The sequence below is a fragment of the Euphorbia lathyris genome, chromosome 9 (assembly GCF_963576675.1).
Source record: "Euphorbia lathyris chromosome 9, ddEupLath1.1, whole genome shotgun sequence".
NCBI lineage: Eukaryota > Viridiplantae > Streptophyta > Magnoliopsida > Malpighiales > Euphorbiaceae > Euphorbia > Euphorbia lathyris.
The window spans coordinates 26,747,242-26,768,878 of record NC_088918.1 but is presented as its reverse complement, the minus strand read 5'-3'; the positions used below and the strand labels follow the sequence as shown (position 1 = coordinate 26,768,878).

The following is a 21,637-nucleotide window of genomic DNA, read 5'->3' as shown; positions in this document are numbered from 1 at the left end:
CAAGAGAACGCCATTATTGATAACTAATAGAAAAGTTAGAGCATTTTTATTTTTGAAATTGCATGATGTGGTTCCTATTGCCACATATACATAACAGACTCTACAAGAGTCAGTCAAGACATTCGTTTAGGACCTCCCATTTGAAAGGAAATCCAAACTTTATTTCGATTACATTAATTATTAATATTTTAATTGTTAAAAATTATCCTTGTATATAATTATTATCATTTATTTAGCGGTAATTATATATAGAAAACAAATAGCATGTGTTGAATGTAATTGAAAATGAACAATAATAACGCATACTGGTTTTTTTTTCAAGCATTATGTCTCAACAACAATAGCACAATAGGAGGTCTCCAAACAATTTCTCTATTAATAATAAAAATACACAAAAAATAATATTATGGTTTGCAAATATAGTCCCGCAGTGGATTTTGTCTCAACAACAATAGTATGATAGGAGGTCTCTAAAATTTATTTCATAATTTCTCTCTTAATAATAAAAATAATAATAATAAAAAATATGGTTTGCAAACTCCAATCTGAAAACTTGCAAATGTGGATTTGTGGTTTTTGCAGTTAAATTTTTTTTTGAGTCAAGTAAAAAAATACTTACGGTAAATATCACAATAATAATTTTATACGGGATGCCTAGATTTGCAAATTGCATACTTACAAGTTTTTACCATGAATTTGTATTTGCAAAAGTCAATCTACAAGTTTGTTTGTTTTTTGAAACTGATACAAGTTTGTTTTTTACTTTGCCTTAACAATAATATAATTGTTAATTATTTCGTTTTCTATAAATTATTCTAAATGTTTGGTTGTTAATTATTTCGTTTTCTATAAATTATTCTAAATGTTTGGTTTTTATTCAGTTTTTTTATTTTATAAAGAATTAATTAATAAAAAAATAAGGGAAAAGTTCAAATAAAACCCTTGTGGTTTCACTAATTTTCAGATAAAGGACTGATTTACTTTTTGTCAAAACAAGGACTGAGGTTTCACACTTTTAATAATGCTATTAAAACTATCTTTAACGACCTGAAAATGAAAATTTTCAAGAATTAAAATTGTTCAATGTCATATTTTCTATGGAACTACATTTTCGATTTTAGAAAATCATCATTTTTGGAACTTTCTCTCTCTAAACATTAATTTTCTCTCTCTTTACCAAACATCATCTAAATAATCTCGAAATAAAAAAGTTGAAGAATTAAAGTTGCTTAGAATATTAGTAGTTCTTAAAATATGTCATTTTTGAAGTTGTTAAGGGTGATTTTAACAGTATCAATCGAAAAAGTCCTTATTTTGCTAAAGTTGAAAACCTCGGTTCTCGTTTTGACAAAAAGTAAACCACAGTCCTTTATCTGAAAATTAGTGAAACCACAGGGGTTTTATTTGAACTTTACCCAAAAAATAATACAACAACTAGGACCTCTAAAATATTAGAACCGTTGGTGTACATATGTATAATATTTATTATTTTTATTACTATTAAATAAAATATTTTATTTTAACAATTACCTCTCCATTTTTTCAAAAGTAAGCTGATAAATTTGATGATTAATAAAATTTTCATTCTAAAATTATCATTAATTGTTTTCTATTCTAGTCAAATAATTTTTTCTAGAGATTTACTTTATTCTTTTTTTTTAGTGAAAAAAAAAACTGAGAAAACAAGTGATACTACTATGTGCCATTCAAAAACCTTTCATAAAAAGAAAAGGAAAACCGTTCATATGTAGGGTTTTTTTCAATGGTTGAAAAAACATGTTCATGTTCATGAATTTGTTTCGCGGTTGAAACAATCCGCAATGATTTTACTTCGCGGTTTACGACAATTGCGGAACAAACTTGAAGTTATTTTTTTTGACAAAATCACACTTCCTACGTTAATATAGGATCATTTTTAAGTTACATTAGAAAAATACTTAAAAAATAATGTAAAACGATAAAATACGTTAAACTCTAAATCAAAATCGCAAAAAAAATACAAAAACAAACCAATAAAACCCTAACCCTAGAACAAAAATGGCAAATAACAATTAGATACTTACCTTCTTTTCGATTTTTGTCATTGAAATCGTCAAACAAACACTTTGAAATCGCACAATCTATCCAACGAGTTTGCAGAAAGAAAGAAAAAAAATGAAGAGGAAGAAGAAATAGTTAAGTGTTACATATATAAAGAGTATTTTGGAAAAGTCCATATTAAAATAGATTAGATATGTAATGACCCTAAATATGTAAATAGACTCTGAATTGAGTTAGTTTTGTAATTTATCCAATATATAAATTATTGGTTTAATATATATTTACATTCTTAAACTTGACAAGTTTTGTCTATTGACACCCTGAACTTTTAAAATAACGTGTAGGGATCCTTTAGAATTAAAAAGCCTCTAGAGTTGGTGGAGTTGTAATCTCAACCATTAATTGCAAAATTAATGGATGAGATTTAATTGATAAATTTTAATATTTAATTAGTCATTTATTGATCAATCAAATCTCATCCATTCATTTTGCAATTAATGGTTCAGATGATTACAACTCCACCAACTCTAGAGGATTTCAACTCTAGAGGGTCCCTAGGCAAAATAACCTATCACACACTTATAGTTGGCTTTAAAAAATCGCATGCGTATAGTTGGTTTTAAAAATCTATCACACACCTATAGTTGGTCCATTCGGACTTATTGCATACAAAATCGTTGATACGTCATCTTTGACAGATGGGGGGACATATAGAACGAACTCAAACGCTTTTCTTTTTTCCTATAGCACGCATGTCACCTCAAGTGTCAAAGATGACAGGTCAACGATTTTATGTGCAGGAGGTCCGAATGAGCCAACTATAGGTGTATGCTATGTTTTTTAATCCAACTATAGATGTGTGATGGGTTTTTAAAGCCAATTATAGATATGTGATATGTTATTTTAAAAGTTTAGGATGTTAATAGGCAAAACGTAACAAATTTAAGGACTAAATTATTTAATCTAAACTTTTCAAACAAATAATCGAATAGAGGATTTTTTTTATTTTTTTGAGGAATAATTAAGAGAGAACTTTTCAAACAAATAATCATCATATATATATATATATATATATGCATGAAGTGAAATGGAAGAGGAAGGTGCAGATGTAACGCGTTGTAGCAGATTAGAAAGAGGGGAGTGAGTGGATAGGAATAGAAGAAGACTTTTGAAAAAATGGGTGGCCAAGATCCCCTGTGATGCGGCGCCACCTTTGCGGATAAATACTGAATCCGGCCCAGACCATTTCTGATCTTTTGGACCCACTACCCACTTTTTTGCCTTCCAAGCAACCTACAAATTCTTTTTGCTTTCTTTTTCTTTAATAATTAAAAAAGCTAAACTAATCTTCACTACATATAGAGTTTAGTTGCTATTACATACTTGTATAAATTTGTTTGATGAGTTTTATTATCTAATTGAGTTATTAGATGATTATGAATCATAATTGTATTGAGAGATTAAGTTCTATCTTTTTTTTTTTTTTTTTTTTTGTAGGAAAGGAAAAGAAAAAAACAAAAAACCGCTCAACCCGGGATCAGCCTAGGAAAACTGACCCCCACCACATCCTCCAAGATCAAAGAAGAGATGAAGACCGGCGGGGAAGAGAAGGTAGAAAGACCCAACACACTAGAGTGCCCTTCCATCGCAAGACGGTCCGCAACACGGTTCTGCTCCCTATAAATATGAGCAAACCTAATAGACTCAAAGGAGGAACCAATCCTCTTAATGCTTTTAATAATGATCAGGTTATTCCGGCAAACAGCGTTGCCCTCAGAAATCATTTTAACCGCTTCTTGGTTATCCGATTCAACAATAAGCTTCTTCACCCCAAGCTCCTTAGCAAGTTTCAAGCCCGAGAAAATCCCCCAAAGCTCTGCAGAAAAGGAAGATCCAATACCCAAATTCTGAGAGAAGCCAGAAACCCACCTGCCACCATCGTCTCTAAGGATCCCTCCTGCGGTAATTCTCCCGTCCCTTAGACAAGAACCATCAGTGTTGAGTTTAACCACCCCTTCCCTCGGCTTACACCAGCCTAAAAGATTGACCTCCCTCCTCTGAACATCCCTAGGTAAGGGGTCATCAACAAAACTCTCAACCAAGGTACTAATCTTCTTAGAAAAGAACTCAAGGACATTAGGCTGAGACACCACTCCTCCTCCAAAGATCTCCTTGTTCCGCCATTTCCAAATCTGATGGCAAACCACCACAAAAAGAAGGACACCTTGATTTCCAGGCAGAAGAATCCCTTTAATTCCATCAACAAACCAATCATTTTCAGAATGGGCTAAAAAGGAAGGTAGCACATCCCTAGGGAGAATTATCCTCCAAACCTCCTTACTTCTCTCACAATCTCTGAGAGCATGACACAAAGTTTCCTCAAACCCTCTGCATCTACCACAGGCTCCAGAATCCACCAGGTGCCTCCTTTTTCTATCCGAATTAGTAAGCAATCTATTCCTAGCCCCCAACCACATGAAACTCCTAATATGGTACGGCACTTTTAAGGCCCAAATCGTTTTCCACACCCCAGAGGACGGAGAATCCAAATCCTGAAAGAACGCCTGAAAAGCAGATTTACACGAATAGGCCCCATTGTTAGTCAGCGCCCAACAGTAACTATCCTTGTCCTCAATTTGATTACTAATGTGAACACCTCCGATAGTAAGGAGCGATTCCAGAATGAGGTAGGACTCAAATTTATCCCAAATCCACTCACCCTCAGAATCCACCACATCAGCAATCCTCCAGTCCTGAATGTCCATCGGAGGCAAGGAAGTACAAATCTCCAATAAAGGCTTCTTACCTACCCAAATATCCTTCCAAAATCTGATGGACCTGCCATTTCCCACATTCCACCTAATCCCAGAACAAAATTCAGCAAAAACTGCACTAATGCCTTTCCATAGAAAGGAACAATTAGCCACTCACTTTGCAATGAATAAACTGCTTATCCATGCTAATAATATCGAAATGAACCCGATCTGGCTTCCAGAAAAGCCAAATCCCACCAGCCCGGCTTGTAGCCTCCGATCTAACACAGTTCCAGCTCCTAAACTTTTTAACCACCTTGATGACTAGTGGAGAAATTCCGATTAGCTTCCGTCCCTGTGGGGGCGTCGTTGGGTTCGACGGGGGGAAGCTCCGATGCCAAAGTCAGTAAGGAAGAACAAGAGAGCAAACTGAATTGACAAAGGGTAAGTGAATGTGTACCTTGATAGCCTGAGACATAGGCTATATATAGTCATGAAGTTGTAACTCTCAGTAACTAGAAAGTCTCCATTAATGCCCCATTAATGGCGGTTACTGGTTACCCTTAAGTTGGCGGTTAGCTAATTGATAGCTCATTAATGGTCTTTATTGTCGGATCGGCCCAGCCGTTCTAATGGCAGATTGAGAGCTTATGGAGATTCGCCGCACAGGTTCTCCCACGGGTCTCTCTTGGCGAGTCCTAGGTGATCCGCCCGTCGGATCTCTTTACTTCGATATGCCGTAGAATTCTTTGATCCGGCGACCAACACGTGGCGTTCTTTAGGTGAATATCCCTTTTGATCCTTGGGATAATATCACAATGTTATCAGAAGCCCCCCCTAAGTTCCCTTAAAGTCCTTTAGGGCTTTTGAGCTTCTTCGCGCGCCGTCATGATTACCTGCATTAATGATCCCTCTGTTCGATGCCAATCGATGGATGACACGCGTCACAGGCGCGCCGCTCAAGGAAAGAGAAAACGTTTTCTTCATTTCCCACTTTCTCTTTCTTCCTCATTTCTCCATTTTCCTTTGCGTTTTCATTTACAGAGCTTCTCTCAGAGTTTCAAAATCTTCGAAGCTTCATTTTCATGTAAGTTCATCTTCTTCATTCTACTTTCTCTGAATGTTTAGGAGCTCTTCTTCGTCCTCCGAATCAACCTCTGAACTCTTTAATTTGTCCTCTTCCCCTAAGATTGTATTCAGTTGGACTACTTCGTCGTCGGAAAATTCTTTTTCCTCCGAAGGCACGGTCTGCTCCGATTTAGCTGAGTTACGCAACTCGACGTATAATTGTGATCGAACTCATTTAGGTAGAAGTAAAAACCTTTCCAATTCGGTCACCGGTACTGCTCCGGCCGTAGGTTTTAGGCGTTTTTCCGGGAGGATGGCCTCTTCTTCTTCCCAACCTAGGAAAAAGAATCCTCGAGCGGAGTCCACTCCGTCTCGTATGAGTGCTGCGGATCTAGCGGATCTGGCGAGTCGCTTCCCATGGATTAATAATTATGAGACTCAGTTAGCGGCGGCTCATCAACGGCCCTCCTGTCCGCCAAGTGGTTTCCTAACCGTATACTGTAGTCATGTAGAGAGAGGGTTCCAGCTTCCTCTTCCAAAGATGATGGCGGACATCCTTTCTTACTTCGATATCACTACCAGCCAATTACATCCCAATGGCTGGTTAGATATTGCTTTAGATTGCTATCTGACCTCGAACTTAGGAGTAGTATTCACTCCTCGTATCTTCAGAGCTTTTCATAAACCGTCGAAGCGAAAGTTTGAGTCTTTCCTCACTTTTGCAAAATTTGGAGTGTATTCGCCGTTTAGTGGCAAAATGTCCAACGTCCATTGTTGGGATGAAAATTTCTTCTACGTAAAGCTAAACGAGGGCGAATCACTGGGTTTTCCAACATTCTGGAATCCCAAACCTTTGCATATGGCGGGCGATATGCGTATATTGACGGATAGCGATGAGGTAGTAGCGGAGCTCATGAAGAGTGTCAAGGCGGATGCCTGGACATATGCGGATGCTTTAGCCTTCATGATGAGCGATATTCCCCTGATTCGTAAGGATGGGGACAAGTTCATTTACTCGAAGATTACATAATTTGGCCAAGGTAACTTTGTTTTCTTCTTGAACCTTGATTACTTTATTGTTTCCTTTGGCAGGGGTTTATCTAAGGCCAATCACGCTCTTGCAGAGAAGTGTAGGAAGTTGTTGGAGGATGAGGCTCGCAAGAAAGCTCAAGTGGCGAATCCCCAAAAGGATACTGGGAAACGTCTGGCGGAGACAGTGGCCGATCCGCCTTTAAAAAGGAGGAAACCTGCAGCTTCTGGTGGTCCAAAGTTTATGGCGGATGCCATGAGATCCGCCATGCCCGTGGTGGAGATGGAACAAGTAGGTTTTCTTTATCTCTTATCTGTTAGCTATGTTTGGAATCTAAGTTTTGATCCTTACATTTTCGTGCAGACGGCGAAGCCTGACCTAGGCAGATACTGGTCCGCCAAGTATGGTGTCCAGGGATCTTTGGAGAATGAATCTGTTATCAATGACCTAGATGAGGCTCTAGGTTAGCTGGGCGAGGTACAGAGGAATCAGAACCAGATTCCAGGATCAATCCATGCTCAAAGGGGAAAGACGGAGCTTCTTACGGTAGGTCCCCTTGCTAGAATGGATTTCTTTGTTTTTAGAAAAAGTTGTACCTTTGTTCTTTCATTTTGACAAAACTGTTTGTCTTTGACAGATGTATACTCGCATACGCGCTATGGAAGCTGAGCTCCTTCAAGGCGTGGCGGATAAGGCTACCATAGAAAGGTTGGAGAAAGAAATTGCTGGCGCTAGGGCGAATATCGCATCCGCCACGTCCACCATGGCCCTTAAGGATGCCGAGATAAAGAGCTAAAGGAGAAGGTTGAGGCTGATGCCAAGGAGCATAAGAATGCTTTAGAAGAAGCAGAGTACATGGCTGGTGAGCAAGCTTTCTCTTACGGCGAACTGATCATGGCGTATGTCGCGCTGGCGCATCCTGAGATCGATTTTACAGATCCACAGTTCGCCATTCCAGACCCAGAAGATGTTCTCAAATTTAACAAGATCCCGGAAATCAAGGACTACCTCCGTGACTATGTTCGGAAATGGATGAAGGGACTCGTCGAGGAAAGCAAACCTTCCACCAACGTCAAGCTAGTGGACCTCGAGGAAGTGCCTCCGAAGTCAGGTGAGGAGCCGATAACCGATAGCACCCCTTTTCCTGGGGGAAAACCTTCCGTGAAAAAGGAGGTCTCCTTGGTGGGCGTATCTGGGGCTACCGAGAAGGAAGCTTCTCAAGCAGGTGCTTCTGGCGAGAAGAATGTTAAGGAGAATGCTCCTGTTGTTACTTGATGTTTTATTTTTTGTAAAACTTGAATACAATTTTTTAATCCTTATGTTTGCTATTTATTTTACCTTTACGTTTGCGTAAGGAAATATATATAGGCTTTTAGGATTTATTTTGGAGTAGATGGCCAGCCATACTCCATTGTGCGAACCTTTGTGAAGGTTTGAAGCTGTTTTATTCCTTTAGAGGAAGTAAAGCTGCCTTTAGGGATCAACTTGCTACCTATCTTTGAGGTGAAGTGATCCGCTTGTAGGACTTGTGAACCCTTCTTTGGGAAGGGAGTAAGAGAGTGTAAAGACCTTGCGTCCAAGGAACGTTTTAACTCTATCTCGAATGGGGATCATCTATAGATGGATCCGCCCATGAGATTGTTCTCCTATCTTTGAGGAGAAAAAGTAGCTATGAGATAGCAGTACTTTTTAATGTGGAGAGCGTTTGATGCCCCCCCTCTTTTTGAGACTGGAATATTTATATTGCTGCAAGAAAATACTTAAAAAGAATATGGACAATAGAACAATTGCTTTTTATTGATAGAAGATATGCTTTATTACAGCAATCGGGTCTTATATGTGAGCCTCATTAAAACCTTTAACAAGAAAAACCACATGGGAAAAAAGCTTATTAAAGGAAAAAGAGTACTCAAGACCTTGTTTACATTCTATTTTCTGGCGAAGTACTTGCGGAGATTTTGGAGATTCCAAGTGCATGGCAATGTATTTCTGTCCATGTTCTGGATTTTAAATGTGGCGAACCCAATCTTGTCCACTATGCGATATGGACCAGTCCAGGTGAGCCCTAGCTTGCCCTTCCCTTCTTTTGATTGGATTTTGTCGGCCTTGCGGAGCACGAGATCTCCCACATTCAATTCTACAAGTCTGGCGTTTTTGTCATGATAAGCTGCGATCCGCTGCTTATAAGCCGCCATACGCACATATGCCTTGTCTCTCTTATCTTCCACTTGATCAAGACTTTCTTTTAATCTCTGACTGTTGTCCTCCTCGTAATAGAATGCAACTCTGTCATTCGGAACCAATATCTCGACTGGGATTACAGCTTCCACGCCATGAGAAAGGGCGAATGGGGTTTCGCCCGTGGCCGTGCGAGGAGTAGTACGATACGCCCATAAGACGCTTGTTAACTGATCCTCCCATTTCTTATCATGCTCCCCCAGTCTTTTTCTTTATTCCTTTTACGATTGTCCGATTCGTGACTTCAGTCATACCGTTGGATTGTGGGTAATATACGGAGGCGAATCTGTTTAAAATGCCCAATTTTTCACAGAAAGCTTTGAACTCACCACAGTTGAATTGCGTTCCATTGTCGGTGATGATCGTGTGCGGAACTCCGTATCTCCCCACAATATTATCTTTGACGAACTCCACCATGCGTTCAACATTAATGGAGGAGACAGCTTCAGCCTCTACCCATTTAGTGAAATGGTCTACTGCCACTACCACGTACTTCCTTTGTCTACGAGTAGGAGGAAATGGTCCAACAATGTCAATTCCCCAGACTACAAAGGGTCGACCTTCAATGATGGGCCTCTGGAGATGTTTGGCGGTATGGGATTCATTTGCATGAATCTGACAACTATGGCAAGATTCCACCAGTTTCTGTGCATCCAGTTCCGCTGTGGGCCAATAAAACCCTGCTAACCTCGACTTCTTCAAGATGGAGGCGGATGCCTCATGGGCTCCACATGTTCCCTCGTGCAGCTCCTTGAGAACCTGTTGTCCCTCTTCTGGCAAAATGCATTTCAACCAAGGATGGCTAAAAGATTTTCTGTAGAGGTAATCGTTTATTATAGAGAAATAGGCCGCCTTCCTGACTATCCGCCGAGCTTCCTCCTTATCCGTAGGTAGTGCTTGATGCTCGTAAAGTATATAGCGGTTAATAGGACAAGTGTATCCTATCGCAGCAAGTAATACAGTGCTAAGCACAGGATCGAACCATAAGGACTATTTATCACAACTAGTCGGCCCAAGGTAGGAACACAATTGTTCGGAAGGTTAAATATGTGGTGGAGTGATTAAAGAGGCAAATTTTCTAAAATAAAAGATAAAAACGTTTGACAGGGAAGAATTCGAATTAATTGATGACACAATCTAAGATGGGGATTCCCTTAATTGGGTCCCATGTATGATTTACTGGGATTTAGTTTCATATCATAATGATAATTGACGGTAACCACCTAATTAACCACGTGGAGATTGTCAGTCTCCTATAGTCTATTCACATGCATTTGGTTGACGGCTTGATTAGGCATATAACCTAGGGCATGCAAAGCATTAGGGTCTGTGGTGATTAAGGATAAAGTCGTAGCCCAGCCACTAGCCCGCACTCCTAGTGGTCTCTAGCGAGGTCAGATTATGCTAATTCGGATTAGGTAATTCCTTGGTCAGGTATCTACCTATCTGCAATCCTAAATTTGTCAGACTCAAGGCATTAGGTTCTGCTATGTCAGGCTAGTTGATCATCATCGAATCTCATTCTAGCAATCATCCTATCTCTGACAAATCTAGACATTAAGCTCGCATAATCTAATCAATTGGAAACAATCCAGTAAACTAAATCCCTAATCATACATGGTTACGCAATCAATTCATCCCCATCCCAGATTGGATGGGGATTAGTTCATAGTTAAATTAAACAAGCAATTATAACACGCATTATAAGCCTGAATCATCATTAATTCAAATAAGCAAAAAGCAAGAGACAGAGTAAGGAATTAGGAATATAAAACCCGATTTCGTCTGATTCTGATTACAAATCGGGAGAGCACTCTCCTATATCAATCTTCCCCCCCAAGCTAAGAACTGTTACAATGGAAGTAAATAATAAAATTGAATACAAGGAAAGAGAGAGAGAGAAGAACAAAAGGAAAAAGCAAGAAGACCCCTAACAAAGATGCCATCATGTTCTATTTATAGTACAGGCTTAGTTAGGGGTAGTTTGGGCATTTTGCAGGTTGAAATTCGTGCCTAGGGAGTGAGGAAACGCTGGGAAATTGCTCCCCAGCGTTTCGTCTCGTCGAGACAAGAGGTGTCTCGATGAGACACGAGGGTGTCTCGACGAGACACTAGGCGTCTCGTCGAGACACCACGCGATGGTTCCCTTTGGGAACCATCGGCCCGCCTCGTCTCGTCGAGACGGGCAGTGTCTCGACGAGACGAGGGCCTGTCTCGACGAGACAGGCACTGTCTCGGCGAGACAGGCACTAAATTGGGGATGAGTCCGGTTTTTCTTTGATTTGGTCCCTGGACTTCCGAAATTTGCTCCGACGGTCCCTGAATTGTCCGGAGGTGCTCCACAAGGCATGTGTCTGGTTCGAAAAATGCTCAAACAGTCCCAAAACACCTGAAAATACAGAAAATGCCATAAATAATGGAAATTACTGATTTTGACTGAAAGATAGCAAAATGATACTGAAATTGAATGGAAATAAAGCAAAAACGAGCTAAAACAATCCTAAAAACCCTATATAAATGGGAGCTATCAACCCCCCCACACTTGAATCTTGCTTGTCCGCAAGCAAGAAAGAATCAAAGGCAACGAAAACTCAACAAATAGCTCCCGTACACAAACAAAGATCCACTGCACTTTTATGATCTATACGGTCTCAGACTACTCAAGTTACAATTAAAAACAAAGTGAACCTCAGATAAATCTCCAAAACTGATTAATTAGTTTTATCAACCAACACTTTGCGAAAACGAAGAGGCGAGGACTACGATTGCTAGCTCACAGGTGGTCGCTCTTGCACTCAAGTGTTTGGGTGAAATATGAATTTGGCAAACGCTCTACAGTCTATTGCACACAATGGTCACGTTGGAATTGCATCATCCATCCAGTCGAAATTACGCATCACAATCAAACAAGATTATAGGTCTTCAAAGGGTTGTAACATAGGCTAAGGTTTGGGGGTAGGAAAAAGGGAATTTAGGCAAAAAGTTAACGACTCAACTAGTTGGAATATTTTTGCAAAAATTGGCACTTTTCCCACTATATGCGAGATAGAAGCTCAAGGTTGATTTATTTCACTATATGCGAGATAGAAGCTCAAGGTTGATTTATTTCAGTTTGGGACGTAATTAAAGAATGCCTTTTATCATTTCCTCTATAATTTATTCGGTTCAATTTTGAACCATATATATTTCTTTTCTTTTCTTTTGAGATAGAGGGGACAAAGGGTCAATTTGAATTGGTTACTTCTTCTATTTAGAATTACAACCTTTCAATGGTAGCTAATGGAAATTTGAAGGATGTGTGCCTAAGGATTTTCTAACCGAAATTGAGTCAATTAACTTGGGTGAGAAAGGGTATTTAGGAAGGCTAAGGGCTTGTAACAAGGTTGATCAAAGAAAAGGGGTAAATAAGGCTCAAAGGGGCTTATCTAGTGGAATTGGTAAGGGATTTTGGCTAATCAAAGAATAGGCTAAGTTCACAAAGGACTAAACCTAGATTGCCTAATCATTTCAAGTTCAATTATAACACAATATTCAACCAGTATTGGATGCAATTCCTATGAGCATAATGACAATAACTGTAATCCCACACCTAAGAGATCGATTGTTCCTAAAAATGAGTCTAAAATATTGACCTTTAGGCTCTAGCTCACAATTTAGGGGTTATTTGCAACAATCCTAGCCTCACCTAACGATACGTTCCATGTCAATCTTAGTTAAATAACACTCTTTGGAGACTAAAATGTTGTTCACAAGTTTTTGCATGCATCGATTTCAACTGAGCTTTCAGACTTTCAAAGCACAATTTCAACTGTAATGTCAGGATTGCTAGATGCATCAAAAATCAACTGCCTAAGATTCTTTTTATTTCTAACTACTGAAAGCGAAATATTGAAAGCAAAAGCTAAACATGCCACAAAACACAAATACAAATAGTGGGATAAAACATGCAATTGGTACATGTACAAAATGTCCTATCATATTGCCTCCTCCCCCACACTAAATCATGCATTTAATTCCAAAAGATGCATATTTATGAAATTGAACAGTAAGTGAAAGAAAGGAGATAGGATAGGAAAAACTCCCTCAGGGGGCCTTTATGTAACGCAGTGTTTCCACTACGCCCAAGTTATCTTCATAAATTTTAAGATGCTGCCCGTTGACCTTGAAAGGGGCATTGTGGCCGTCTGTGATCTCGACTGCTCCGGAGGAGAATAACTGGGTGACCTCAAATGGTCCATACCACCTCGACTTTAGCTTACTAGGGAATAATCGCTGCCTGGAGTTGTACAGTAAAACCTTATCCCCTACCTTAAAGTGGCGTTTGATTATTCTCTTGTCATGCCATCTTTTCGTCCTCTCCTTGTAGATCCGTGAATTCTCATAGGCACTGAGCATGAACTCTTCCAGGGCATCAAGCTGCAATAACCGTTTCTCACCTGCAACTCGTGTATCAAAGTTTAGAAAACGGGTAGCCCAGTAGGCTTTATGTTTGAGTTCTACAGGGAGATGACATGCCTTACCGTAAACTAGCCTGAATGGGGACATGCCAATTGGTGTTTTGAACGCTGTCCTATATGCCCACAAGGCATCATCTAATTTGAGTGACCAATTATGCCTAGAGGAATTTACTGTTTTTTCAAGAATGGTTTTGATCTCTCTATTTGACACTTCAACTTGACCACTGGTCTGGGGATGATACGGGGTAGCCACTTTATGAGTGACCCCGTATTTATGCAGGACCTGTTTAAAAGCTTGGTTACAAAAATGAGACCCGCCATCGCTAATAATGGTGCGGGGGGTGCCAAACCGTGTGAAGATATTCTTTTGCAAGAATCGGATGACAGCCCGCGCATCATTACTAGGCAGGGCTACAGCCTCCACCCATTTAGAAACGTAGTCCACGGCTACAAGGATGTACTCATTATTGAACGACTTTGGGAAAGGTCCCATAAAGTCTATCCCCCAAACATCAAAGATTTCACAGACTAAAATTGGTTTCATAGGCATGGCATGTCTCTGTGAAACGTTACCAGTTCGTTGACACTTATCACAGTTTTTAACAAAATTAAAAGCGTCATGGAAGATTATGGGCCAATAGAACCCACTCTGGAGTACCTTAGCTACAGTTCTATCCGCGCCATGGTGGCCACCTACCTCTTTAGAATGACAGAATGCAAGGACGGAAGCTACCTCCTCCTTAGGAATGCACCGACGGATGATGTTGTCGCCACAAACCTTGAATAGGTAGGGATCATCCTAGAGGTACTGCTTTGCGTCGTGCAGGAACTTCCTCCTCTGCTGGTAAGAGAGGTCTGGAGGGATCAGCTTTCCTACAAGGAAATTAGCAAAATCGGCAAACCAAGGGACATGTCTAATTGACAGTAAGTGCTCTTCGAGAAATGTCTCCTGGATGTCTGCATCGGTGTCTGTATCCACCTCCTCTTGTTCCAATCTAGAAAGATGATCAGCAACCACATTTTCAACTCCCTTCTTATCTCGTATCTCCAGATCAAACTCCTGCAGTAATAGAATCCACCTAAGGAGTCTAGGTTTGGCATCCTGTTTTGAAAACAAATACCTCAATGCAGCATGGTCAGTGTAAACAATAACTTTTGAAAGCACCAAATATGAACGAAACTTGTCAAGTGCAAAAATCACAGCTAATAACTCTTTTTCTGTGGTGGTATAATTTAATTGAGCGTCATTCAGAGTTCTACTAGCATATGAAATTGGTCGGCAAATTTTATCCACTTTCTGACCTAAGCATGCACCTACAGTTGTGTCACTGGCATCACACATTAGCTCGAATGGTAAATCCCAGTTGGGACTAACCATTATGGGAGCTTTAATCAATTTGTCTTTTAAAGTGTTAAAAGATTCAAGACATTCAGGTGTGAAAACAAAATTGGCATCCTTCAGCAACAATTGGGTCATAGGCCTGGCAATTTTAGAAAAATCCTTAATAAAGCGCCTATAAAAACTAGCGTGGCCTAAAAAACTCCTAACTGCTTTGACATTGGAAGGGGGAGGTAGTTTTTCAATGACCTCAACTTTAGCAGGGTCTACCTCAATCCCTTTTCGTGATACCTTATGCCCTAAAACTATACACTCAGTGACCATAAACTGACACTTTTCCCAGTTTAGGACTAGGTCAGTTTCCTCACATCTTTGCAGCATTAATCCCAAGTTATGCAAACAGCTATCAAAAGTGGTACCAAAAACAGAAAAATCATCCATAAAGAACTCCATGAATTTTTCTATCATATCAGAAAATATAGCTGTCATACACCTCTGAAACGTAGCAGGTGCATTGCATAACCCGAAGGGCATCCGTCTATATGCAAATGTCCCAAAAGGGCAAGTGAAAGTGGTCTTTTCCTGATCGTCAGGATCCACTGATATTTGCATGTAGCCCGAATACCCATCCACACAACAGAAGAAAAACTTACCTGCCATGCGTTCAAGCATTTGATCAATGAACGGAAGAGGGAAATGATCCTTCCTGGTGGCGTCGTTCAATTTCCTGTAGTCCACGCACATTCGCCACCCGGTGGTTTTCCGCACCGGGATTAGTTCATTCTTCTCATTCAATGTCACTGTTGTGCCCCCCTTCTTCGACACCATATGCACGGGACTCACCCACTGGCTATCAGAGATTGGATAGATCATCCCTGCATCAAGCAACTTAATTACCTCAGCCTTCACTACTTCCTTCATTTTTGGGTTGAGTCTTCTCTGTGGTTGAGCAGTCGGCTTCACCTTATCCTCCATATAGAGCCGGCGTTCACAGAGAGACGGGCTGATTCCCTTGATGTCAGACATTTTCCATCCAAATGCTCCCTTGTGCTTCCTTAGCACCTCCACCAAGCGATCTTCCTCAGGACCTGTAAGTTCAGCCAAAATAATCACAGGTAAGTGTAAAGGAGGTGCCAAGAACACGTATTTTAAATGGGCAGGTAAGGGTTTGAGGTCGAGGGTTGGCGGTTCTTCAATCGAGGTCTTAGGCCTTGTCTTTGTTTCTCTGTCCAGGAGTTCGTCGTGCTGGGCCCAATGACAACCCTCTTTACCTTCTACCTCGGTCTCCAAATCCAATGGCTCCTCATCTAGTTCAATACTCAGGTTCCGTTCTTCAGTTTCCTGGAAAACATTCTCAACCAAAGAGTCAGTTACGCTCAGAAAATTACAACATTCATCATCAATAGGAAATTTCATAGATTTTAGAATGTTGAATTCAACTTCCTCGTTTTGAAGCCTGAGAATCAGTTTGCCTCCCTCAACATCAATCAGTGTTCGTCCAGTGGCGAGAAAAGGCCTCCCTAACAAGATCGGGACTTGATCATCTTCTTCAATGTCCATGATCACGAAGTCAGCTGGGAAGATGAACTGATCTACCTTGACCAAAAGGTCTTCCACCACTCCAACCGGACGCCTTATAGACCTGTCAGCCAACTGAATTGTGACTGACGTAGGCTTTGGGTCTCCCATTCCTAATTTCCTGTAAACAGACAACGGCATAAGATTTATGCTTGCACCAAGATCACATAAAGCACGTTTAAAATGAACCTTGCCTATTGTACAGGGAATGCTAAAACTACCAGGATCTTTAGATTTTTTAGGTAACGGATTTGTTAGCATGGCAGAACATTCCTGGCTTAGCATTACAGTCTCATGATCTCCTAGTTTTCTCTTTTTAGAGATCAGCTCTTTTAAAAATTTTCCATACACAGGCATATTCTCAAGAAGTTCAAGAAACGGGAGGTTAATCTCGATTTTCTTGAACACATTTAACATTTTGGAATAATCCTTGTCTAACTTAGCTCTCCCAGAAGTACGATAAGGCAAAGTAACCTGTGTTGGTGGTACATCAGTTTCAGTAATCGGAGTTGGATCAAAAACACTTACCTGTGGAGCAGACGGGGTAGAGATATTACCAGGAATGGGGTCTGCCTTGTCTTGCTGAGGCACAAAGGCTGGTGCGCTTACCTGTGTTCCGCTCCTAAGCGTGATTGCTCATGCTTCCTCTTCTACCAATTTACTGACCTGTGTTTGAAGCCTTTGGCAGAAAGCTTCATTGTGTGCCAATCTTCCTTCTATGGCACTCAGGCTCTCTCTCAGGACATCTATACTTCTCTCCCATTCAGTCTCAGAACCTGATCCTCGATGTCTGTCCTGCTGCCAATGCGTGCTATTTGACCCATACTGTTTTAGATAATGGATCTGTTTAAGTATAATCGGGCACTCCACGTTCTTGTGCCCTCCGCTGCAAACCTCACAGCTTGCTACTGGTTCCGATGATTTCAGGTGAGTTCCCTATAGATCTACTTTTTCTGTAAGCGCTACTATCTGATGATTTGATTCTGAAAATATTCCAGGGAACTCTTTGGCTGTTGTACCTCTTCTTGGAGCCGGCTTCTCAACTTGCCAACATGCGCTTCGTTCAGCTAATTCTTTTATCAGATTGTATGCTTGAACTGCAGTCTTGTTGAATAGATTTCCTCCCGCTGCTACATCCAGAAAGGCACGGCTGACAGGAGATATTCCTGAGTAGAACATGTCAACAAGCTGGTACCGCTGGTAACCATGGTGGGGGCACCGTCTTAACAACTTCTGGAACCTCTCCCAGGCTAGATGCAAGTTCTCACTGTCGGACTGCCTAAACGAGGTGATGTCGCTTCTGAATTGTGGAGTCTTTGACGGAGGGAAGTACTTTGCTAGAAACGCTGATACTGTAGTGTCCCAGTTAGTGAGAGAGCCTGGCTCAATGGATTATAGCCATTCTGCAGCTTCTTCTTTCAAAGAAAATCTAAACAGCTTCTGGAAGATCTGCTCAGATGTGACGTCTTCGCACTTGAAAGTGCTGCAGTATTCCATGAATTTGTCAAGATGTGAGTTAGGATCTTCGTAGTAATCCCCACCGAACTGTCCTAAGTTCTGGATCATCTGAATCATTGTTGGTCTGATTTCAAATGACATTGCTGTTATTGTCGGATCGAGGATGCCAGAGGTGCTTATAGGCCGCTTTGCCCTCAACAGCTCCATGACCGATGGATCTTCGGCCATTGTGTCACCCTTTTACGTCCTGCAAGAACAATATCAGCTTAAGAATCAAAATGCAATGATGAGTAATTCCCAGAACCTCGGTTCTTGGAATTCCAAACAATTATATAAACCTATCACCAAAAGTAAACTAGTTATAAACAAAAATAGTCCCCGACAACGGCGCCAAAAACTTGATGCTCGTAAAGTATATAGCGGTTAATAGGACAAGTGTATCCTATCGCAGCAAGTAATACAGTGCTAAGCACAAGATCGAACCACAAGGACTATTTATCATAACTAGTCGGCCCAAGGTAGGAACACAATTGTTCGGAAGGTTAAATATGTGGTGGAGTGATTAAAGAGGCAAATTTTCTAAAATAAAAGATAAAAACGTTTGACAGGAAAGAATTCGAATTAATTGATGACACAATCTAAGATGGGGATTCCCTTAATTGGGTCCCATGTATGATTTACTGGGATTTAGTTTCATATCATAATGATAATTGACGGTAACCACCTAATTAACCACGTGGAGATTTTCAGTCTCCTATAGTCTATTCACATGCATTTGGTTGACGGCTTGATTAGGCATATAACCTAGGGCATGCAAAGCATTAGGGTCTGTGGTGATTAAGGCTAAAGCCGTAGCCCAGCCACTAGCCCGCACTCCTAGTGGTCTCTAGCGAGGTCAGATTATGCTAATTCGGATTAGGTAATTCCTTGGTCAGGTATCTACCTATCTGCAATCCTAAATTTGTCAGACTCAAGGCATTAGGTTCTGCTATGTCCGGCTAGTTGATCATCATCGAATCTCATTCTAGCAATCATCCTATTTCTGACAAATCTAGACATTAAGCTCGCATAATCTAATCAATTGGAAACAATCCAGTAAACTAAATCCCTAATCATACATGGTTACGCAATCAATTCATCCCCATCCCAGATTGGATGGGGATTAGTTCATAGTTAAATTAAACAAGCAATTATAACACGCATTATAAGCCTGAATCATCATTAATTCAAATAAGCAAAAAGCAAGAGACAGAGTAAGGAATTAGGAATATAAAACCCGATTTCGTCTGATTCTGATTACAAATCGGGAGAGCACTCTCCTATATCAATCTTCCCCCCCAAGCTAAGAACTGTTACAATGGAAGTAAATAATAAAATTGAATACAAGGAAAGAGAGAGAGAGAGAAGAACAAAAGGAAAAAGCAAGAAGACCCCTAACAAAGATGCCATCATGTTCTATTTATAGTGCAGGCTTAGTTAGGGGTAGTTTGGGCATTTTGCAGGTTGAAATTCGTTCCTAGGGAGTGAGGAAACGCTGGGAAATTGCTCCCCAGCGTTTCGTCTCGTCGAGACAAGAGGTGTCTCGACGAGACACGAGGGTGTCTCGACGAGACACTAGGCGTCTCGTCGAGACACCACGCGATGGTTCCCTTTGGGAACCATCGGCCCGCCTCGTCTCGTCGAGACGGGCAGTGTCTCGACGAGACGAGGGCCTGTCTCGACGAGATAAGCACTGTCTCGGCGAGACAGGCACTAAATTGGGGCTGAGTCCGGTTTTTCTTTGATTTGGTCCCTGGACTTCCGAAATTTGCTCCGACGGTCCCTGAATTGTCCGAAGGTGCTCCACAAGGCACGGGTCTGGTTCGAAAAATGCTCAAACAGTCCCAAAACACCTGAAAATACAGAAAATGCCATAAATAATGGAAATTACTGATTTTGACTGAAAGATAGCAAAATGATACTGAAATTGAATGGAAATAAAGCAAAAACGAGCTAAAACAATCCTAAAAAACCCTATATAAATGGGAGCTATCAGTGCTCCATCTAACAGATACTGGCGGATGGCAAACCTCCAATCACCTTCTATTATCGTGAGTAGGGATACCTCTTCCGAGGCGAAGGCCGGAGCTGCTTTAATTTCGAATGGACATTGTGGATCCGCCCAGTTCTCCTTGCTGGAAGCCATTTTAGCTAGATGATCCGCTTCGGTATTTGAACCGCGAGGTACATGGATCAACTCCCATTTAGTTTCTTTGGCTTCAAGGTGATCCATCAATTTTTTTAACCTCGGCAACGTATTTGGCCAAAACGTCATCTTTTACCTCATAGTTTTTGATCACCTCGTTGACCATCAACTTAGAGTCACTATAGATCACGATCCGCTCGGGAGTAATTTCTTTCAACAGGCGTAGTCCCAATATTAAGGCCTCGTACTCCGCTGCATTGTTGGTTGCTATGAAATCCAATTTTGCCGCGTACCTTAGTTTTATATATTGGGGGCCTGTGATTACGATGCCTATACCAGCTCCTTCTGCCGAGGAAGCTCCGTCTGTGTACATCGTCCATTCCTCGACTTGAGATTTGGGGAGATTCAGCCCTTCTTCTGTGAATTCATTCACAAAGTCTGCCAAGACTTGACTCTTCAAGGCTGATCTGCTCTCGTATCGTACATCAAACTCTCCAAGGCGGATTGCCCATTCCATCAATCTGCCTGAAGTGTCCGGCTTTTGCAATACCTTCCTCATGGGTATGTTTGTTCGAACTATGACAGTATGAGCCTGAAAGTATGGCCTAAGGCGGATTGTCGTGGTGACAACAGCTAACGCCATTTTATCAAGCTTGGAGTATCTGGTTTCAGCATCCTTTAATACTTTGCTCACGTAATGAATTGGATACTGCTGGCCGTCCTCTTCTCTTATCATGACCGTGCAAATAGCTTTATCTGTAACCGAGACATACATATAAAGATCCTCACCTTTCAAGGGCTGACTCATTAAGGGCGGTTCTATAAGAAACCGTTTGATTCCTTCGAAGGCCTTCTCACAATCCTCATTCCACTCGAACGCCTTTTGCTTCTTGATGACCTCATAAAAGGGTAGGCATCTGCGGGCCGAGCAAGAGATAAACCTGCCCAAGGCTACGATCCGCCCGTTAAGGCGTTGCACTTCCCTGATATTCCGTGGCGCTTGCATCTCCAGAACGGCTTTAACCTTGTCAGGATTTGGGCTCACTCCCTTCTGGCTAATCATGAATCCCAAGAACTTTCCATATGTTGCACCAAAGGTACATTTTTCTGGGTTCAGTTTGATATTGTGACGTCGGAGTATGCCCAGTACCTCCCTTACATCATCTGCATGTTTTTCCACAGTGGTACTCTTGATGATCATGTCATCTACATAGACGGAGTAGTTATCACCTTTGCTTTCCGCGAATATTTTATTCATCATCCGTTGATAGGTTGCACCTGCGTTCTTAAGCCCGAAGGGCATGACTTTGAAGCAATAAGTGGCTTGGTGAGTCACGAACGAGGTTTTGATTCTATCTGAGGGCTCCATTAGGATTTGGTGATAGCTGGATTTCACATCAGTGAAGGAGTACATAGCGTGTCCCGTGGTTCCATCTACGAGGATATCGATACACGGCAAGGGGTAGTTGTCCTTTGGACAAGCTTTATTGA

General features: G+C 40.9%; 1 non-coding gene across 1 annotated transcript; it reads left to right on the top strand.

The window, feature by feature from the left end:
* The first annotated feature begins 17,704 nt into the window (after positions 1-17,704).
* Positions 17,705-17,811, top strand: LOC136207763 (small nucleolar RNA R71). The gene has a single exon (XR_010676891.1). It is a non-coding gene; the product is annotated as a small nucleolar RNA R71 (small nucleolar RNA).
* The last annotated feature ends 3,826 nt before the right edge of the window (positions 17,812-21,637 follow it).